This window comes from Phyllostomus hastatus, unplaced genomic scaffold (genome assembly GCF_019186645.2).
Source record: "Phyllostomus hastatus isolate PE091 unplaced genomic scaffold, TTU_PhHast_1.1 phas_scaffold_585, whole genome shotgun sequence".
In the NCBI taxonomy this organism is placed as follows: domain Eukaryota; kingdom Metazoa; phylum Chordata; class Mammalia; order Chiroptera; family Phyllostomidae; genus Phyllostomus; species Phyllostomus hastatus.
In genome coordinates, this window is record NW_025334037.1 from 27,247,927 (window position 1) to 27,262,347 (window position 14,421).

The 14,421-nt window shown below is 57.8% G+C and overlaps 1 protein-coding gene across 4 annotated transcripts in view; it reads left to right on the plus strand.

The window, feature by feature from the left end:
- Nucleotides 1-1,704: 1,704 nt before the first annotated feature.
- The window catches only part of PRDM11 (PR/SET domain 11), an 81,627-nt gene continuing 68,910 nt past the window's right edge, over nucleotides 1,705-14,421 (plus strand). For 3 of the 4 annotated variants that reach the window (XM_045825603.1, XM_045825607.1, XM_045825608.1), the window contains exon 1: nucleotides 1,850-2,058. The gene's annotated coding sequence lies outside the window, so the exon portion shown is untranslated. Of the gene's footprint in view, nucleotides 1,749-1,849; nucleotides 2,059-14,421 lie in introns of those variants that run through there. The other variant, XM_045825606.1, reaches the window with a different exon arrangement.

Here is a 14,421-nt window from a genome sequence, read left to right on the forward strand (position 1 = left end):
AAAAGGAACTAAAGGCTCCTTCCTCAGTGTCCTTCCAGCTGCCCAAGCCCTTGGCCTCCATGCAATATTTAGGGAAGCTGGGTGTGCTTTAAGTATGAAATTAATTTGAATTGCTGTGAGCGATTCCATCTCCTGGCCAGACTGAGTCCTCCGTAAAGGACCTTGCCTAACCAATCTTGGTACTCCCCCAGTACCCAGTACTCTGCCTGGCAGGGAGCTTAGGAGAATGTAAAGTTGTACTGAATGTCATATGATTATGGCATCGGTTACTGTTAGCTGAGCATCTACTGTGAGCGGCTCAGTAGGAGGCCCTGTAAATACACTCTCGTGGCTTCTCACACAGAGCCAGCAATGTGGGCTTTAGCGTGCCCCGCTTTGCAGGTGAGAAAACTGAGGCTGGAGCAGGTAAACCACTGAGCATCACACAGCAAGTAGCCGGTGTGGGGTTCCAAGAAGCTGTGTTGGTGATGCCAAAGTCAAGGAAAATCGATGATTCGTGCATAAAGTGCTTCTCCCCTCCACCACCCCCACCCTGTCTCCCAAAGACTGCAAGAGTCAGGAGCATGTCCCAGGGCCTGACCACGGACGCCCATTCTGGGCCGCGCTCCCTGCCGGCTTAGAGGTTTGTGTGGAACTCCACCCCCTTGGGAGGAGATCTCCCTGGGGTACTACCCTGAAGTCGCCTGTCCCCGCTCTTGCGGGGCTTGCACGGACCTTCGGGTGGGGCCGCCGCTGCTTCTGGGGCAGCCCCGCCCAGGTACCGTTCTGGGATCCAATCCCTCCCATCAACCTCCGACTTGGGGGTATGCCCCCCGCTTTAGAGCCAGCACAGGACAGCTTTCCCTGGCAGGAGACACTTGGCAGTTCGGCCACGCGCCATGCAGGCAACGCCAAGGAAAGGGATTATTTCTGGAATGTTTGCCCGGCTTACGCCGTCCTGGCGCTGTCCTCCGCCCCATCCCAGCCCGTCGGTTTTCCAGGCGCCAAAGGCAGGCTTTCAGACTTTCAAGCACTCTGTCTCCAAGAAAATCCTCCGTCTCGTCCTCGCTACCTTCAGCCTCTCTGTGATGCTGAATCCCATTTCACAGATGGAGAAACGGAGGAACCGAGCCAGTGAGCACCGTTGAAACATCTTTCCCAAGCCGGACAGGGACCGGCCCCTCCGGTTTTCAGAATCTCAATCCCGGTAACAAATTTCCACTTGAAGAGCACGTGCGGCTCGCGACTTTAAAACTGCAGCCCCACGTAAATAGTTAACATTTTAAACGAACTCCCAAGCCCCTTACCCTCAGCTTTCAGCGGGACGCCTGTGTTTTACAACTTGGGTGTTTATCTCTAGACTGTTGGGCATCCAAAGGGTTAAACGGGACCGGGAGCGGGCCTGCAAAGGGCGGCGGAGCCTCGAAAGGGTTAAAAATATAAACGCGTTTATCCCTCTATTTGGTTCAAAATGGGCAGCGACGGGACCCGGAGAGCCTGGGAGCCCCCGCTACGGAATGACTTTTTAAAATTCGAGAACTTTTAATTCCGACCAGAAAAAAAAAAAGTGTCCCAGTTCGAAAGTTCTTTTAACCTTTTCTTTTTTCATTTATTTATTTTTTTCTCGATTTTTTTTCCTCGGGCTGTATTATAAAACTCGCCCTGTCTTTTTGAGTTCGTGGAGCTCGTTTCCCCCTCCGGGCCACGCGCCGGGCGGGGGCCGAGGGGGCTCCGGGAGTTTTCTCCGGGGCCGGGCTGGGACGCGGCTGGTGAGTCCCGTCTCCGGCCCCTGAATTGGGGGGTCCGCGTCTGCCCCAAACGCCGCTTTCTTCCGTTTTCCATGTCATTTCCTGTACTAATAAGATGGTGGTCAAAGCAGGGGAGGAGAGCAGCAGCGAGTCGCCGCCGCCGCCGCGCCGAGGCTGGCGCTGAAACTTTGCCTCGCCCGGGACCCGAGCGCCGCAGCGCGGCCGCTCCCGCCGCGGGGCCGCCCGCCCGGGCCGCGCCGCCTCCGCCGAGCCGCCCGCCGGGCCGCCTGCGCCGCCCGGGCCCCGCGGCTGCCGCAGCATTCCCGGGAAGGTGAGTCAGCCCCGGTAGCCAATGTGGCCATTGAAAATGGCTTCGGAAAGCGCTCGGCAGTTTGCCAGCTAGCGCGGGGTCCGCCGGTGCAGGGGCTGCGAGCGGCTGCGGGGGGCGCGGGCCGTCAGCGACCGGCGCGGGCGGAGCGGGGACAGGGGTGGCGCGGGTGCAGGCCGGGGGGAGGCGGTTCGCCCCGGCCTTTAGGTGGGTTAACCCTCGGCAGGTAGCTGCCGCCGCCGCCGCCGCCGCTGCGGGATTCGGGGGGCCGCCCCTCCGCCTCCTTCCTCCCCGCTAGCTCCTCGTTCGCTCGCCTTGTTACAATGTAGCCTTTTCTCGGCGCGGACGTCCCGCCCACTGACGGACGTGGTCGCCGACCAATGGGAGCGGCGGCCCGGGCCCAGCGTTCGGAATGAGAACCCGGCGACACGCGCGGGGCGGGGCGCCGAAGGCTCCTGGTGGGCTGGCTTGTCGCGGCCGCTGGCCTAGTTTTAGGAGGCACTTTCGGCTGGGCGTCCGCGGCTGATGTGCGGGGCTCGGATTTTTCAGAATGCGGTGGGGCTTTTTCTGTCGCGGTCCTTGATTTCCCGCTACACGTGGCTGAGCCGGAGGCCGTTTCTTTAATATGTTTTAAATCTCAGTTGCGGTGTAGACTCTGGCAAATCCCTCCGGAGTGTAGCCCGCATCTCCCCTACTGGCAATCCCCAAGGTACTCTCAGATGCAGAAACTGCGGGAACTTCGCGGCCAATGACCTTTCTCCGGTCAAGGCCAGCACAGCCTAGGCAAGTCGCTGCAAGGAGAATACTAATGTCTTGAGCACTGGGCGATGCTGGTTGAAAAGTTGCTTGTGTCTTGAACCGGGTTGCGCTATAGGGGCTTAGACCCCCAGGATGGGCTGAGACTTGGGCAGAAAAGGGTTTAACCTCTCTTCCTTCTTACGCGTTTGCTTCACGTGGGGAAAGGCTGTGGTATATAATTTAGAGTGGCTGAAAGGAAACACACCCAGTTCTTTGTGCGTGGGGACAGGAGACAATAATGAGAGAATGCTCTTGATGCCTGGAAACCCTATAAACTTTGGGGGTTTTGTCTGGGCTGAGGCAAAGGAATTTTTCCACGGAGCGTCCTGCCTCTGGCACTCAGGCTTGCCTTTGCTCACATTTCCCTTGAGGGGAAGGAAGGTATTAGGGGGAGGGGTGGCATCCACCCACCAGAATTAATGGGCTGTGGTCTTCTTCCCTGGGGAGTGGGGCATGGTCTTTGCCCACCAACTCTGATGGGTGGGCGAGCAGAGTGCTCTGTTGGCACGTGTCTGAAAGTCGTCCCTTCTGGGAATACAGCCCTGGCAGTTAGGGAGTGTTTGGTGGAAAGGGGCTTTTCCATTGGAATCCTCCCACGTGGACTCCGTACTGTTATCTGACCTGTATGAACCTCGCTTCTCCCTCCCTAGAGCGGGGCCAGCAAAGCCTGTCTGTCAAGGCAGCTGTGAGGTCCAGTGAAACGGCCGAGACAAAACGCCCAGCCCATGGCTGACACATGATTTAAGAAGCGTTGTTCTCATTCCCTGGAATCAGTGCAGAATAGACTGTCCTGGGAATACCAGAGTATCCTGGCGGCCCCACCCAGGTCCATCCAGTCCCAACCAGCAGGGCCTCCAAGGAACAGCTGGGACAGGATCTCGTTCCCTTCGCTGGTGACATTCTCAAATATATGAGGCCCCCTTCATAGCTCTTCATCAGCCGTCACAACCATCAGTTACATACGATTTTGACTTGAGTTACAGTTCTGTCCTTCAGACCCGTTGGATTGATGTGCTTCATAAATTTGTTCTCCTCTCCTCGCCTGTAGTAGATAGAGCATTGGCAAGTGTGGAAGAGGTAAAGACCACGGGGCTAGGAGTCAGCGTGCATACCTGTGTATTCAGCTGCCTCCTCCGCCTGTCTTCTTGGCTGTCTCAGTCACGACCAATACACGGCGTCCAAGGCTGTCCCCTCATCTCCCTCTCTACACCTCCTCTGGGGCTCTGATCTTGGCCAAGGCTAGGGCCATTCTACTAGTTCTGAAGGCAGGAGGCTTGGTTGGTGACTCTGTTTCCCCAATCCATTCCATCTGCAGGTCAAGGGAACGTTAGCCTATACGTAGAATCTGTCCACTTCTTTCCATCTCCTCCTCAGCTTCTTCATCGAGCCACCCCTGACTCTCCCCAGGACGATAGCAAGGGCCCCCTAATGGCCCACCTGCCGCCTCCCCTCCATGCCCATCTCAACAGCAGCACCATCGGGCCTCCCACGTCCTGCTTACAGCACTGAAAAGTCCTCCCAGTGCCTTTAGGATAAAGAACCAAATTGTTACCGTGGCCTGAAAGTCTCTGAGAGATCCGGCCCCCCACTTTTTCCTTGGCCTCATCACCCACCCTCCGTTGGGTCTCTGCACCCCAAGGCTCTCCTGCACACTCTGATGGTCCCTCCTTCTGGAGTATTGAGCAGTTTGAGCTAATGAATGAGTCGGCGAAGGGCCAGAGCGGGTGGGAGAGTGGTGGTCCTTAATGCTCTCCCTTGAATATTTCTGGTTCATCCAGGCACATGGTAGGGTGGAATCCAGTGCTTGGGTAGGGCCGTGTGACTGGCTGGTGAGGTCTGAACTAGAGTGATACATGTCACTTCTGGGCCGAAGTGTTTAGTTGCTAGTATGGACCCTCCAGAGTGCCCTTTTCCTGTGGCGTGGCAACTGGCAGTGTGTGGGATGGTGGCTGCTTCTGCCAGCCTGGGTCCCTGCAACACTACACGAGTGGAGCCCCTTGATGTCCCACAGTCGCGGGACATGCAACATGAGTGTTAACTAAACCTTCGTTGTTTTAAACCACTGGGATTTGGGGGTTGTTTGTTACCGCAGCATAGCCTAACCTAGGCTGCCCTGCCTTCCACATGGACTAGAGGAGTGTTCCTGGCAGAGATAAGTGCACTTGACTCTTGAACAGGATCAGGGTTAAGGGTGCCAATCCCTGCCCCTAGCAAAATCAAAAGTCTACTTATAACTTTGACTCTGCAAAAATGTAACTGCAGTCGACCCTCCATGTCTGTGGATTCCCAGTTGAAGATTGGAAAAGTTGGCTCTTGAACCACACAGGTTTGAACTGCACGGGTCCACTTATATGTGGCTTTTTAAACCCATGTTGTTCAAGGGTCAACTGTACACACACGCTTGGGAAGGCTCATCCTTCGCAGCCAGGTGACCTTTTTGACGAATCTGAGTCTGTCCACCCTGTCTGAACAGCCTCCATACGCTCCCACTGCTTTTAGAAGGAAGACAGGAATCCTTAAGCTGTCTCCAGGCCCCACGGGACACTGTCCTGTATCCTTCTCTTTGTCGTCTTCTGCCTAACCCGGTACTTTCCTCATGCTGTCCTCTCTGTTCCAACCACACATTCTACTCTGCTGCTTAGGCCTCCTCGTTCTTCATCTTTCAACTTCAGCATCACCTCTTCAGGGAAGCCCTCCCTGATTAGGTCGAGCCCTGCGTTACAGCCTCTCATGGACCCACAGACCCTTCCTCTGTAGCAGTCATCTTAGTAGCAGTTTTATACTTGTTGGTGGAATTACTGATTGCAGCCTCACTCCTTCATCAAATCATAAACTTCGAGAGGGCAGGCCTGGGGTGGCTGGTGCGTGCCCCCATATTTCCAGTGTCTGCACACAACAGCTGCTCACTAAACAGCTTCTGACCAGTCCCTGAGCACTGACCATGGGCTCACTTTGTGCTGTGGGCTAAGGACTGGAGTAACGGACCCTGCTTCCCTGGGGTGCGGGCGGGCGGGCGGGTCCAGCCGGAGGAGGTGTCAGGCACGGCAGGCCCAGTGACTGGCCGGTGGAGAACGGATACTGTGCTCCCCGTACGTACCAACGACCCTGCTCCAGAAGGACCGTTTTCCTGGGATGGACTAGATGAAATTCCAGGAGGGCAGGAATGTGAGATTCAACAGCCTTTGGAGGTCTCTGCTGGTCTGGAGAGAATGCAATTCAGTGAAGGGACGCTGAAGGAGACACAGTAGGAGACCCAGGGATGATGAAGGTGAAGAGAATGGAGATGAAGGCAGCTAATGTTTATGGAGGGTTACCGGGTGCCAGATGCGGCACCAAGCATGTCACATCCCTGTGCAGAGGACAGCCCCACAGGTGGGGATTAGTATTTCCATCTCACACATGGGGGACTGGGGCCCCAGGAGGGGAAGTAAGGAGCCCAGCGTTGCACAGTGCTGTGGCCAGGCTTGGGACCCTCGCAGACGCATGTCACCTCCTTGGGCATGCCCTCTTTGAATGAGGGCAGAGAACTGCAGCCCCACTGAGGAGAAGCCCGTGGGAAATGTCACATTGGGTTGTAAAGCCCTCGCCTGAGAACAAGTTTCTGGGAGGTAACCCCGCCCCCAACATTGGGGTTTGAGCGAGGGGGTTCTGGTGCCAGGACTGGTGTAGAATCGTGTGGTGCAGCTCCACCCTGCTGGGGTCCGGGCGTCCTTGGAGGCCCCGGAGCCCATGTTCTCAGAGTGGGGCCTGGGAGGGGCTTCCCTGCAGCTGGTCCAAGGGCCGCACCGGAAAAACAAGCCATGCAGAAAGAAAAAAAAAAAAAAACAATGAAGAAAAAAGAATGTGCTGTTATTTTTAAAAAAGCCCGTTTCCTATTGCAGATTTGTATCTGTGTTGGGAAGGCCTGTGTTTCGCAGTGCAGCAGCACGGGTGGTGGCATCCCTGGGCTAAGGCTATGTAAGGGCGGCCTGGGGTGGCCTTCAGTCCTTCACTCGTTCAGCTGGAGGTCAGTGTACGTCGGTGTACACGCCCTTACCCCGTGCCAGGCTCTGTGCTAGGCAGAGAGGGGTGCGGTGTGGAACCCAGACCTTCTTCACAGAACTCACGGACCAGTGTGGGAGGGGGGCAGCTAACCAGTTACAGGTTATAGCAGAAGGGTGCAAGGGAGATGAACATGAACTCTAAATCAAGGAAAGCTTCCCTGAGGAGGAGGCCTTTTAGTTGAAGGCTGAGTAGGATTTGAAAAGCGAAGAGGGGACAGGCATTGCAACATGGGATATGGCATGTACGAAGATGCAGCACATTGAAGGGTTTGGAGAGGCTCTTGCAGTTCCTTTGGCTGGAGAGTGTGTGAGGGAGCACATGGAGGGAGGCGAGGCTGGGAAAGAGTGAGGGTAATAATATGATTAACACCCAATCCTGACCGTGCCCCAGGGCCTTTGCACTGGCTGCTCTCGCTGCCTAGAACAGCCTTCCCCATCACCTCCACCGCACCTTCCTGCTTCAAATCGCAACCCCCACCCCTTTGCCTCATTTCTCTGCTCTTTTTCCTCTAGCACATAACACACCCTGTTTTACTTATTTTTCTTTGGCTCTCTCCCCTAACTGTAATGTAAGTTCCTAGGGAGCTGGGACTTTTGTCAGTTTAACTCACTGCTATATGAACATCGCAGGGCAATAGATATGCGTGGAATGGGTGAATTGAGAATTTAGTGTATGCAAAGTGCCTTACTTGTATTTTTCTCATTTACTCTTCTCAGCAGAGCCCTGATCTCGGTGCTGTAACTTCCCCATTCTTTAGGGGAAATGGAAAATGGCGGCTCAGGGAGGTGGGGTAACTTGTCCAAGGTGTTCCAGTTGGTAATCAGTGGAGCTGGGATTCGAACCCAAGCTGCCTGGCTCCTGAGCCCTTCCACCTAACCCCGATGCTTTCTCCAGCCAGGTTGTGAAAGAAAGGTCCACTGTGCTGAGGAATTTACACGCTGTCTGTGGGGCTGCAGGTATCGCAGAGGGTTTTATGCAGAGAGAATCCATGTGGAGATCAGTCCCAGGGCCCAGAGCTCAGTCACAGCCGCTGGTTGGGTGTGAGGCTGGAGGCAGGGAGGCCGATTAGGAGGCTATTGCAGTAATCAGGGTGGGAGAGGATGAGGCGGAGGAAGAGGGCTTGGTGGTGGCCATTCTGAATGGGAAGGTTGGGGTCCTTCCACACTGGGGCTCAAAATGGGTGGGTTACAGCACAGTTCTGGGGGCCACAGGTTCCCTAGTGTGCCTGGTTTCTGTTTCTGAGCAGCCAGGGCACCCCCAGATAAGACCTGGCCAAGTGCCTTGGGCTGGCCTCCTGGCAGGGAGAGGGGAAGCGAGAGGGAACCAGGAGGCGAGTGGGTGGGGGCAGTGCTGTGGCCTCGGGTTCAGTTCTGCCCAGCCCCCTGGCAGCTGCAAGGCGTGGGCAGGAGGCTGCCCCCGCTGGGGTTGCCGGTTCCTCATCTGGAAAGCGGGGGTGGTATCAGTGCTGGCTTCACGGAGGCCCCAGCAAAAGAAGTCCAAGTCCCAATGTGTGGCCCGGGGGCCAACTCTGGGACCGCCTCCTCGAGTGTGAGGCGGTGACCCGAGGGGAGGCGTGCCCCAGGGCACAGAAGTAACCTTGTGCCCCTTGCTGGAGACAGCAGTGCCCAGACAGGACAGCGTGCATGCGTCACGGAGGTCCTTCTACCCAAAGGTGACCTGACCACACCTTCAGACATTTCTACACCCACTGCGGGCCTGTGTTCAAGGCCAGGCACATCTGGGTCTCCGTTTTTGTCTCTGTGAATGAAGACAGTACTGTCAGTCCTGCGCCACCTTCTGTGGAAGAACATGTTTTCTTCCATGTTTTCGGGACCAAAGTTTACGAGAAACATGTATTGAGCCCAAGGGCACTTGACAACAGTCCCATGAGGTCGCTTCCACATCTGAGAATCCAAGGAAGCTCAGAGTCAGAGAGGTTAAGTGACGAGCTCTACATCGCACGGGCATGCTCTAACCTTCCCAGCCGCCTCCCCACGTTTACGAAGGAAGCCTTGGGAGTCACCTGCTTGTTACATAACAACTCCCAGCAGGTCCCCTGGGTACCTGAAACACAGGGTTTGATTCGTAAGCTTTTGCTTTGCGTGCTGGTTTCAGGACCCTCTCCCCATCCTGGGTCAGAACTGGTAGGCACATCTGGACAAACTGAGAGCCTCCGATGCAATGACACTGGCTGAGGGGACAGAGGTGGAGAAGGATTGCTGAGTGTCCTGCTCCTTGCCTCAGATGGAGGGTGGGTGCAGTGGGGTGGGGCCCCGTCTGCAGACTGAGGCACTGGGCCTCTGGAGCCCTCAGTGCCTTTGAGAGCTTTCCCTTCCACCCGCTCTCGTCCCCACCCCACTTGATCCCTCAGGGAGCCCAGGACATCCTTCTCGCCTTCACCTTCTCCCAGACCCCTGTTGTTAGCCTGAGAAGCAGGGGTCGGTTCTCATGGCCCCCATTTACAGTTGAGAAAACGGAGGCTCAGAGAGGGGAAGTGACTTACTTAAGGTCATGCAACTTAGGGAGTGACCAAGCTAAAATTCTACCCCCAAATCTAGCACCCCTTCCTCTGCACTCCAGTCGCAGCAGAGTGGGGGACCCCTGAGAGCATTTGGCCGTCTCCGTGTTCCACCCTCCAAAAGGAGAGCCTGTTGGATAGATCACTGCTTGGACATCTGCAGTGGCGCCCTGGCACTACAGATGTGGCTCAGATATACAGGTGTGGCTCAGTTATACAGGTGTGGCTCAGTTGGAGCATCGTCCCAAGAACTGAAGGGTCATGGGTTCAACTCCTGGTGGAGCACACACCTGGGGTGCGGGGTCAGTCCCGGTTGGGGTGCGCGCAGGAGGCAGCTGATTGGTGTTTCTCCATCAGCGTTTCTCTCCCTCCCGCCCCTCCTCTCTCTGGAATCGGTGAGCACTTGTCCTTGGGCAAGGAAATAAAATATATATGTATCTGCAGAGGAGGAGTTCACCCTGGGTAATGTGCTCGAAGGAACTCGGGCGGGGAGGGGACAGTGACCAGTAGTGGGCTTGTTCTCTCAGGCTCATGGCCGGGTTCAGGCAAGAGTGGGGCTGGCAGGCGGGAAGACCAACTTGACTTGGGCACCGAGCTGGACTGGTACGGACGTCACCAAGCAAGTAAATATGGAGCCGCCCCCACAGTGTCAGCTTTCCCAGGGCGGCTTCTTCCGCTATCTTGCACTTCCCCAAGAGTGCTGCGTGAGGGTGGGGGGATGAAGATGGCTGGCTTGGGAGACTCTGGGCTGGCTGAGGGCCCTGGGCAGCAGCCCAGGGGACCCTGGGCTCCAGGAGGGCGTGAGGCTCTCGTGGGGTCAGCTGACTGTGACCCAGCTGGGGTGCACTCAGGGTTTTCGTGGCCCTAGGTACACCGAGGGTGGGCTCTGGGCGAGGGGGCAGGCGGGGAGGAGGTTGTAGTCTGGGGCTGTGCCTGACCTCACAGCCTGGCCCTTCACTGCCCCAACCCAAACGGAGTGGCATTTTCCGGGGTGGTTCACGACCCCTCCTCAGACCAGCTGTGTTCCAGAGGGAAAGCCAGAGGGGGCTGGTAGTTGAGGAGGAAGTGTAGAGGATCAGAGGTTCAAGGTGTCACAGGGAGGCGGAAGGGTGAGAAGGGAGAAGCCCCTTAGCCTAGGGAAGGGGAGGACTGGGAGGTGAAATCTCCAAAGGAGGTCAGCAGACTTAGCAGCCAGGGGAGAATTCACCCCTGAGAGAAGGCGCTGGGTCTCGGGAGGAGGGTGAGCAGATAGGGGCACCCAGGGCAAAGTGTCTGGCTGGATTGTCCCCGGGCTTTTAAAACCGTCCATGACAGCCAAGGCTGAATGAGGCTTATAGGTGTGTATGGTCCCTGCCTGGAGCGGCGGGCTGCTCCGTGACGCTGGCACTGTTAGCCTCAGTTCACAGGGGGGACTTGAGGCCCAGAGGAGTGAAGTGACTTGTGCAAGGTCACATAGCTACGAGAGGCTGAGGCAGGAGGTGAGCCCAGTGTATGTGGTTCTGGAGTCTGAGCTCCTCACCACTGCACGGGGCGACCTCACTGTTACTGCAGAGGTAAGTGCTGTCTGCTGTCGGGAGCTGGTGTGGGGAGGGAGGGCGGACCGGAGGACTCGCAGGCCCCAAGGGTTGGCCTCGTGGAGCTGGGAGGTAGGGAAAAAGCACACTGTCGGCCGGCTGCGGCATCAGGCCGGTCACCCTGTCTGTGCTTCTGTGCGCTCACCTGACAAATGGGGATGCCCGGCGCAGGTACTGCCTGTGTCACAGGGTTGTTGGGACCTTCCCATCCAATATTTGGGTCAGCAGATGGAGCGCCCCCTTGGGCTCTGGAGGTCCGAACATAAACAAATGGTTTGATGGGCTCTGCCCTCAAGTTCCTCCCAGAGCCACAGGTGCAGGGCCCCGCTGGTGCCACGGGGAGGGTGGTCTGCAGACCCCTGCCCAGCTGTGGGCTCTGTGTTACTGGTCTGCAGCCAGCTAGATACAGACACAGAGAGTAACTATTGAGAAACTCATATTGCATCTTGACATTGCCACAGCCATTTTCATTGTAATTTACAAAAGCATCAGCTGGCAACAGATTGGAAAACTTAAAAAAAAAAGTCTCTACCACAAATAGTTTGAGCAGCTCTGGCCCAGATCCTAACTGTGATTGAAGGTAGGAAGTGCCCTACTTGCTGGGGGATGTGGTGGGGAGGGGAGCGAGTCATTGTGCCGTGGGCGCTGGGGGAGGGGGAGCACAGGTCAGCCGTCCCAGCAGTGGTGTGGAGCTGGATATTGAAGCAGGAATAGAGGTTTGCCAGGTGTTGGAAGAGGGAAGTGCATTTCGGGCACTGGGAACGGTGTGTGCGAAGGCAGGCAATGTGAGGATCCTGCCATTCAGGGAATGGCAAGTGATCTGGGTGTTCGGAGAAGAGTGGGGGAGGCCTCCCTGGAAAGGCAAGTTTGGGCCAGGCTGCGAAGGCCTTGAATGCCAGGCTAAGGGGTTGAGACTTAAAGGCTGTCCTGGAGGTGTTTGAGTTTAAAGGACTGGAAGGGCCCTGTGGGTATGTGTCCTTTCGGTCTTCAGCCATCAGGAGGGTGTTTCTTGGTGTCCGGCGGAGTGAGTTGCTGGTGGGCAGCGGGCCTCTCCTCGTCCCTTCTGAGGCAGCCAGCCCCATGGTTCAGCCCAGCTGCTCTGTGAGTCAGCCCTGGCTGGACGGGCCTTCCCAGGCTGTCCTCCTCAGGGGGTCGGCATCTGTGTGGTCGGCTGGCCCTGGCAGTATCTTCTTGTCCCCATGCTCTACGCCACCAGTGCAGTGCTCTGTCCAAGTGGCTGTGCCAGCCACCCCCTAGGAGTCCAAAGTCATGCTCAGGAGTGTGACCAGGAGGGAGGGCTGAGGTGTCAGGCTGAGGCTGGGGAGGGGCAGACACCGGGAGCCTGATGTGTGCCGGTGTGGGGCCTGTGTAGGAGGTGAGCGAGGACGATGGCCTAACGCTGCTTCCTGCACGCACCCTCTGATGGGCGAGGGCCGAGACTTGTGTCTGTGGCCTGAGGAGTGAACGCTAGTTCGAGGTGGTGAGGAATGGCTAATGCTCCAACCTGCGCCAGCTCGAGGGAGCAGACAGCTTATGGTTGCTGCCACAATCCGTGTCCCTCGAGCAAACTCCTGTCCCTAGAGGAGCCTGCCCTGTCCAGGGCTGCTGGGGACGAGCGCATTGTGCCTGGGCCTGCGTGCAGAGAGTGCCAGCCTGCTGGGGAGGGAGCTGTGGGAAGCGCCTCCCCACCAGTCCCACCCACATCCTCCTCCTCCAGGGCCCCTGCTCTGGGTGGCCCAGCCTCCCGCTCCCTCCCTGCAGCTCCCAGTCCCTCCCTGCAGCTCCCTGTCAGCTGGGCCCCACACCACAGGCCAGGCTATCTGGCTGCCTTTCAGGGGAGTCCAGCTGCCTGGGATCCGTGGGATGGGGCTGCAAGGCGTTCACAGCCTGTCCAGGCGCAGGCTTTAGGGCCAGGAGTCACTGAGGTGCTTTGATTTTGACAGTGGCCTTGACATCCTCAGAGGCTTGTACACTTGGACCTGTCTGCCCGTCTGCCTTGGGCTGGTCCCACGCTGGACTCAGTACTTGCCATAGCCCGAACGTCTCCCTGAGGCCGGGTAGGGCAGCTCTGGGGCAGCTGACCCCTCCAAACCCTGCCCCTGCCCCCCCCCCGCCGGGGTTGTCCTGCTGCTGCTGCAGTGGCCCAGAGCTGGTGCTTTCCCTAGACCAGGCGGGACCTCCTTGCTTCTCAGTGACCCTCTTTGCCGGACCTCCTGAGCCCGTTCTGCAAGGCCCGGGCCCCTGTATCTCCCAGACCAAACCCACCCAGGCCGCCTATGCCCTTTGCCCCTCCCAGCCTGTCAGCTTCTCGCAGCAGAGACTGTGCTTTGCTCTTCCTCCCTCCTTGGCTCCCCTCGTGGTCTGTCCCCTGCCCCTGTCCCAGCTCCTGGGCTACTGGTGAGGCAGGGACTCGCCCTCTGGCCTGGCTCTGAGGGGCCCCTCCCCTGGTTTCAGGTAGAAACCAGACTCCTCCCTGGCACATGCCGGTGGCTCCCTGCCCTCCTCCAGCACCCTGGGCAGTGGCCAAGAAAGGGCCCACTGCTTTTTTGGGCTCGCTGCTGTCTCCTGCGCCCTTCCCTCCCCGCTGCCCGCCCCCCCCCCCAAGAATGCCTCTGCCCGCTTCCTCCCCAGGCCCTGCCTGGGCCAGCCATGGCCCTTTTCTGGCTGCGCCCTGGACTCCCAGACCCGCAGAAAGGCCATCTGCTTTTGGAGCTCCGTTGTCGCCACTTCCTTTTCTCTGTTCCCCGTATCTGCTGCCTTGATGGGCCCTGCATTCTGTGGGAGCCCGAACCGCGCTCACAGAGGCTGTGTGGGTGTGTCTCGTGTTGTCCACACAGCAGGCTGGGAAGCAGACACTATGAGCCTGTTTTGCAGTTGACAGAGTTGAGGCTCCAGGGGCCTCAGACTTTGCCAAGGTCTTGTAGGAAGTTGGTCGCAGCTGGGACTCCAACCCACCTCTCTATGGCTCTTCCTTTAACCCCATAGCTGTCTTGAAGGTAAGAACTTCACTGACCTTGGCTTATTATGTTGTCAGGGGCCAGTGCCCGACTGGGGCCAAGGGCCTGCCCAGGGCTGGTCTCGGTCCCCGGGGGGTTAGCGCTCAGTGGTAGCCTGGGCTCAGGGTCATAGTCAGGGGCGATCGGCCCTGTGAGCGCTTCACATCCACTTTCCCCTCCTCCTCACTTCCTGAACTCTCGCCCTAGCGTGAGTTCCTCCCAGAGACATGACCTTTACCCTGCGAGTCAGGCTAGGGTAGGGCAGGCAGGCCAGGGCTGGGGCTGCTGGGCTAGGGGTAGCACCTGGAGTCACTTGGGGAAGGGGAGCGGGAGAGACAGGGTGGCAGGAGACTCAGAGGTTGGTCTGTGCACCTCTAGCGAGGGCCCACTACTCCCGCCTCCCTCCTCCTGGGCCTGACCCTCCGTGCTTCCTTAA